Source organism: Sorex fumeus, unplaced genomic scaffold (genome assembly GCF_029834395.1).
Source record: "Sorex fumeus unplaced genomic scaffold, SorFum_2.1 ptg000070l, whole genome shotgun sequence".
NCBI classification, from domain to species: domain Eukaryota; kingdom Metazoa; phylum Chordata; class Mammalia; order Eulipotyphla; family Soricidae; genus Sorex; species Sorex fumeus.
The window spans coordinates 6495779-6503259 of record NW_026606127.1 but is presented as its reverse complement, the minus strand read 5'-3'; the positions used below and the strand labels follow the sequence as shown (position 1 = coordinate 6503259).

The 7481-nt window shown below is 43.5% G+C and overlaps 1 pseudogene; it reads right to left on the bottom strand.

The window, feature by feature from the left end:
• Window positions 1-2552: 2552 nt before the first annotated feature.
• On the bottom strand, window positions 2553-2652 carry LOC130037172 (uncharacterized; annotated as a pseudogene).
• Between the last annotated feature and the right edge of the window lie 4829 nt (window positions 2653-7481).

Below are 7481 nucleotides of genomic sequence, written 5' to 3'. Positions count from 1 at the left end.
GTCCCTGTGAGGCAGATGAATTCTAGTTAACACTCTATCTGCTTTGATTAGATTCATTGTTTCAATAAAAGATTCACCACTATTATTTAGAGTTTACACCCCCCCCCAAATCAGACATGCTGAAAAAGCATTGTGAAGTGATTTGCTTTCTACAGCTGGGTTCAAGAATTAAATGTTGGTTTTGGATTTCTGCTATTTTACCTATTGACCCTGGAAGTATTTCTACTGAAAGTCAGATAGTTAAGAAATTGGTTTCTGTGTTCTGGAGTCGTGGCCGTGCTGGAGAGCCGCTCGCGGGGGGCAACCGGTGGCCTCGGTAGGGCGTGAAGGGCGGAGCGAAACGCCCCCCTTCCCATGAGGTTTTAGTCGCCCCCACACTCCCGGCTCATACCTGCTGTCCACAAGGCTCCCATGTGGCCGCCATCTTTCTTTCCAGAGAGGAGAGGGCGAATGGGGCAACACCCTTTCCCCTCCAGCAGACTTGATGGCCTGGATCAATGCATAGTCCGTTCACTTTTCTGCTCCAAGCGGCTGGGTTCTGCATTAAGTCCTTGTGCTTCTGGGGCCGTGGCTGTGCTGGAGAGCCGCTCGTGGGGGGCAACTGGTGACCTCGGTAGGGCGTGAAGGACGGACCGGAACGCCCCCCTTCCCATGAGGTTTTAGTCGCCCCCACACCCCCGGCTCATACCTGCTGTCCACAAGGCTCCCATGTGGCTGCCATCTTTCTTTCCAGAGGGAGGAGGGCGGAAGGAAGCAACACCCTTTCCCCTCTGGGCAGAAATGATTGCCTGGATTAACGCATAGTCCTTTCACTTTTCTGCTCCAAGCTGCTGGGTTCTGCATTAAGCCCTTGTGCTTCTGGGACTGTGGCCGTGCTGGGGAGCCGCTCGTGGGGGGCAACTGTTGACCTCGGTAGGGCGTGAAGGACGGACCGGAACGCCCCCCTTCTCGTGAGGTTTTAGTCGCCCCCCCACACCCCCGGCTCATACCTGCTGTCCACAAGGCTCCCATGCGGCCGCCATCCTTCTTTCCAGAGAAGAGAGGGCGAATGGGGCAACACTCTTTCCCCTCTGGGCAGAAATGATGGCCTGGGTTAACTCATCGTCCGTTCACTTTTCTGCTCTAAGCTGCTGGGTTCTGCATTAAGTCCTTGTGTTTCTGGGGCTGTGGCCGTGCTCCAAACTTAACTCTGATTTTCAGGGAGAGAGATTGGGTGGTTTACTTCTCATTGATCACTTTGTATATAGAGAGATGTCCACGCGGCCGCGCGGTTTTGAGAAAAAGTCCTCGTTCCCGCATACTCGAGCTGTGTTTGTAGAGGCTTCTGGTCACCGGGGTTCCATCTGGGAGAGGCGGGATGCGGCACCTACTCCATCTGGAACTTGCCGGTGGTCTCGGCTCTTTTTGGAACCTGTTTTTTCTTTTTTTTTTTCCTCCGGGATCCCGCACCCTCCATGTGTTCTTTCTCTTATGCTGAACGCTTCAAAGATGGCTCTGGGGGGCGGGCTGTGGGCGTGACTTCCGGGATCAGAGGTTACCTGGGAGGTGCAGTCCGGCAGATTTGAGGAAAAGTCCTCGTTCCCGCATACTCGAACTGTGTTTGTAGAGGATTCTGGTCACCGGGTTCCATCTGGGGGGGGGGGGGCGGGATGCGGCACCTACTACATCTGGAACTTGCCGGTGATCTCGGCTCTTTTTGGAACCTGTTTTTTCTTTTTTTTTTTTCCTCCGGGATCCCGCACCCTCCATGTGTTCCTTCTCTTATGCTGAACCTATTTTCCAAAACCTTGAGCTCTAATTTATTCAGGTAGGCCCTTTCTTTCTTCCTGATGAAATCTGGCAGAGCTATAATCTTTGCTCTTAACACTGCTTTTGCTGTGTCCCACAAGTTATGGTAGCTCGTGTCCTCATTCTCATTTGTTTATGGAAAGTTTTTATTTCCTCTTTGATTTCTTCTCTAAGCCAACGGTTGTTCATTACTTCCCTTAAAGAAAATATTTCCTTGCTGAGCTTCAGTCTGTTTGATCTATCGAGAAGTGACAAAGAAGTGTTGAAATCTACTACTAGTATTGTGTTGCTATCAATGTTTTTCTATAAGATTATTAGAAGTTGTTTTAACGTATTTTGCTGGTCTGTCATTAGGATCATATACATTGAGGAAGGTGAGTTCTTTCTGATGTACATATCCCATGATCATTAAGAAATGACCTTCACTGTCTCTGATAACCTTTAGCCTGAAGTCCATGTGGTCTGATACTAGTATGGACACTCCAGCTTTGTGGAGGTGATGTTTTCTTGAAAACGTGTTTCCCAGCCTTTTACCTTTAGCCCATGGGTGCTTTGATTGTTCAGACATGTTTCTTGCAGGAAGCAGAATGTTGGGTTCAGTTTTCTAATTCATCTTCCTATTCTGTGCCTCTGAATTGGCACATTTAGTCCATTGACATTGAGAGAGATTGTTGTTTTGGGGATTTGTGCTCTCTTTATGTAGAATTTTTGTACTTCTGGGGATTGTCTTACCTTAAAGTAGACCTATTCATTCTTCTTGCAACAAAAATATGGAATGCTTTACAAGTTTGCATGTTATCTCTGTGCAAGGACCATGCTCATCATTGTATCATTTAGATTTTAGTATATGTGTTATCAAACCTCGTAGGAGTTAATTTTTCCATATTTTTCGCTTCTTATTACTTTGAGTGTTGTCCTTCCTCACTCCTATGGCAGACAATGATTCCTAATCAAGGAATGTATTTCAAAGCAGCATGCATAAATAGATTTAGAACTTTAATGTCCCAGAAATAAAAATATGGTTTTTACTATATTATCGTTTACCATACCCTAGGCATCAGTTTTACAAAATAATTCTTTTGGAAGATGGTATATGAGTTTGATTAATGTTGTTCCCTGAATCCTTCATTAAGAACATTAAAATAGAGCCTTTTGCTGTTCTCACCTCAGTCCTGTGTACATCTCCAGGAAAAGGTGGATGGTGTTGTCTGCACTTTGACCACCTTGAATGTATGTAGGATTTTTCTCCTGAAGGATGAGGTGAGGATTATATTGATGATTTCATTCCACCTTATTACAAGTTCAACTTGAACGGAAGGTGAGACTCATGAGGCTCCTATAAAGGACAGAACAAAGGGTCTCAGTGAAGTTTAATGGCCAACTCACATTAACAACATAGATGACTCAAAGTAACCTGTGTGCATCTTTGTGTATAGTGAGTTTCATATCTACTGATAGTGATTCTCAGTCATGACACATGGGCAAAACAGACCTGTAATTAAAAATCTAGTTCTCTGAGCAGAGTGGGGTCTCTGAGGTGATTGAACAAGTGTGTAGTAATTTATTACTAAGCACATAAGTATTTTGAATGATTTGTACTTTTCGATCTAAAATTAATTCCAAATATGTCTAAAATGACAGTGTTCTGACCTCGCACATGGCTTTCCTCACCGAGGACCCTTGGAGGTGCCGGGGTGAATTTCCCTCACCGACCTGATTAGAGCCCCGGCAGCTGAAGACCTCTGCAACAAGCCATAGGTACGCTTAAGACCACCCTTCCCAAGCTTGAAGGAGCCTCATGCATGAAGGAACTGAAAGAGGAACCCAGATGTGCGGGACTGGGGGATGAGAACTCCATGGCTGCTCAGATCAAGACTGTGCCCCCTCCTTCCAGATCCCCCATCTTCTAATAATTAAGTGCTACAACCACGAACTGCCCCTGGATCCATGTAATGCCATCAATGGCCAACATCCAGAGACTGGATCTTATTTAGAAGACAGCAACTCTGATTGTCCAGTTCTCACTCTCAGAGGACCTGGTAGGCTTCTGTGAGTATTTTGCCCGCATGGCGGAGTCTTTGTTTCTGGTCACTGTTTCTTTTGAGGTACAGAAGCTGCTTAATTTAAAATAGTCCCCTTTGTTTTTCTCTGTTTCCAGTTGCTTGGCAAGTGGCGTGTTATATTTGAAGATACCTTTAGTTTCAATGTCGTGGAGGGATTTGCCGACCTTGTCATCAATGAACCTGAGGGATTCTGGTCTGATGTTGAGGCCTTTGACCCATTTTTATCTGACTTTTGTGCATGGTGTTAGGTAGAGGTCTGAGCCATTTTTTTTGCATGTAGCTTTCCAGTTTTTTCTGCAACGTTTGTTCAGGAGGACTCTCTTGATCCACTTCACATTTCTTGCTCCCTTATCAAAGATTAGATGATTATATATTTGAGGGTGTGTGTCAGTATATTCAATCCTTTTCCATTGTTCTGCAGCTCTGCCTTTGTTTCAGTCCCATGCTGTTCTCATTATTATCGTTTGTAGTAGAGTTTGCGGTTGGGGAAGGTGATGCCTCCATTGTCTTTTCCCCAAGAATTGCTTTAGCTACTCGTGTGCGTTTGTTGTTCCATGTGAATTTCAGGAGTGCTTGATCAATTTCTTTGAAGAATGTCATGGGTATCTTTACAGGGATCAAGTTGAATTTTTACAATGCTTCGTGGAGAATTGCCATTTTGACAATGTTAAATCTCCCATTCCATATGCGGTATATATGTTTCCATTTCCTCGTGTCTTTTTTAATTTCCTGATGTATAGGTCCTTTACCTCTTTAGTTAAGCTGATTCCAAGGTTCTTGATTTTCTGCGGCACGATTGTGAATGGGATTGCTTTTTCATGTCACTTTCTTCTCTCTCATTACTTGCATATAAAAAAGCCATAGACTTTTGGGTATTGAGTTTATAGCCTGCAATTTTACTATAAATGTCTATTGTCTCTGGGAATTTTTCGTAGAGATTTTAGTATTCTCTGAATATAGTATGATATCTTCTGTGAATAGTGAGAAATGATTTCTAACTTTCAAACATGAAAAACCCTTAATATCTTTTTCTTTTCTATTTTCTCTTCCAAGTACTTCCAGTACTACATTGAACAGAAGTGCCAAAATGAATTTTTACTTAGCACATTCTGTCTGTAAATTTCTACGCTAAGAACTGTGGAATAAACAGTGATATCTTAGTAATTTACAAGTAAATTATGAAGACAGATAATTTAAAAGAATTTCGTTGTATAAATTTCCAAAATGTGTAGTTTTTATTAAATATATTAAGAATAAATCGTAGGTCTTGATTATACCATGAAGATTATTTTCCTGTTAGAAGTTACCCTTCTAAAATGCAAGAAAGAGACACATTTTGAAAATGTTGATTATTCGTTCATTAATTCAAAGAATATTTGTTAGTCTGGTGGTGCAGTGCCTGCAGGAAGTCAACCTGTACCCTCAGGTGAGTACATCAACAGTCTGATGGTGTCTTCATGCTTCCTGATAACCTCAAATGGCCACTGTGCCTCTGGCTGGCTTCCAACAACTCAGGACTACGTTTCCCGAGAAATTAAACTCCCAAAAGATATGTGGGAGCCAAGTTCACAAACCACCCCTGGCTCAGCTATACAAGCTAATGCATTGGTATTGTTTCAGAGACCCATAGACAAATCTGGAACATATCAACAGCCACTGTTAACCTTGGACCTGCAAAAGGCTGAACACACTAGGGTAAATCGGAGGGAGGCAGGTTAGTTTGGTGCCCACCCAACCAGAACCCAGGGCAGCCACTTGCTCCCACAATCCAAAATCGCCACCATGCTCTCCTCTGGTTTCCATCGTCTCAGGATGGCTCTCACTGAAATATAAAAGCTGAAAATTCGGATATGCGGGTTTTGTGACTGAAATCTCCAGGCTTTCTCTGGGCAGAATGGGAATCCCACCCCCACTGCCCTGTACTTATGGAAGCCTCAGCATTCATTTCCATACCTCAAAGATACTCCAGGCTTACCTTCCTGATAAAAATGCTAAATTCCTTGAACAAACATGATGACCTCTTAGTACCTGTACGAGACCCTTAATGCACAAAATAAAAAGGAGACAGAGAGAAAGAATTAAAGAGCCTGCCATAGAGACACACTGGGGGTGGGTGTAGGGTGTTGGGGGATGGTTTTAGGGTACCAGGAATATTGGTTTTGGGAAATGTACACTAGAGAAGGGACGGATGTTGGATCGTTGTATGACTGGAAGCAAATTATGAATAGATTTGCAATGGTCTATCTCACAGATATTGGATAAAATATTAAAAATATATATCCTTCATTTGTACCTCAGAATACTGATGGAACTTTAAAACCCAGCATATGTATTTTTGTGTTCTCTGTAGGAAAAAAAAATGTTTCTCACCTGTGTGCCAATAGCTTGTAGAAATCTAAACCCAAAGATATATCAATGACTGTGTTTGGCATGAATACTGTAATTGCAGCTATGTTATGTTTTAGAATCAGTTCATGCACAAGACCTCAAGAGGAGCAGTGGCAACGTGCACCAATGTTGAATGGATAATGTTTCAGGAGCTTACAAGGGAGATGGGAAGATGTGGCATGAGTAAAGGGAAGAAACAGAAGAGTGAAGTACTAATAAGTATCATGAGAAAAATGCAAGGGAGGACATTTCCTGGCAAGTGTCACACTCTGTTGAGCTTCTGGTGAGGATAAGTATTAGAAAGTATCTTTCACATTTAGTAGTAAAAAGGTAAATTTGATGGTTGTATTTAAAATTTACTTTAACGATTAGAATTACCAAGAGATACAAAGTTACAAAGTTGCTCATAATTGAGTTTCAGTCATCTAATGTTCTAGAACCTTTCCAGTATATTGGGACATTTTTGAAGGAATATCCCTGGTGCGAAGACTAGGGCATCTGAATCTTAACACATTTCACCAAATATATGATCTGTACTCACATGATTTACACTGTCTCCCCTGCTCTTTGATTTATGTTTTCATGCAATATTTCCTTGTGAACCTCACCTCAAGTGAGGCTCCCTATTTAAGACAAGTACATGTTTCTGGGGCACTACATATTTTTTGGTTGCTGGGAGAGTCTGTAAAGCAATGCTCAGGAGGTGTGGGGGCCCCACCAACAATTTTCAGAAAACGTGGCTATGGTGCTTGGGGTCCTCTGAGGCTATACAGCCTTTGATACTCTGGCAATCAGGTGGTGCTGGGAGTCAAATTGAGTGAATGTGAGACAAGTTCCATAAGCACTACACTATCTCCTGCGGCCCTGGGTATTAGATTTATGTCAGCATTCTGAGGTCCTCCCTTTTGTCAGAAAGCAGGGACTTGTGCAGGAGAAAGTGGAAGAGACTTTAGGGTTTAGCTAGGTTGACTGAGTAGCTGGTGATACCATTAAGATTGGAACATAAAGTAAAAATAAAACAAGAGCCCCGTGCCTTTTCCCGCTGAACTCGACACCCTCCACAGGAGTACACCTGCGGGGAAAACCTGCAGCAGCTCCTTTGGACTATCCATCACCTTATCAGACCCTCCCCTCCAGGTGCGTAGAGGGAGCACCAGCCGGTTCACCACTCCTCCACTCCTCACCCCCAGCCCCCCGCCTTTTCCTGCAGAACTGGACACCCTCCAGCAGGGGAAACCTGAG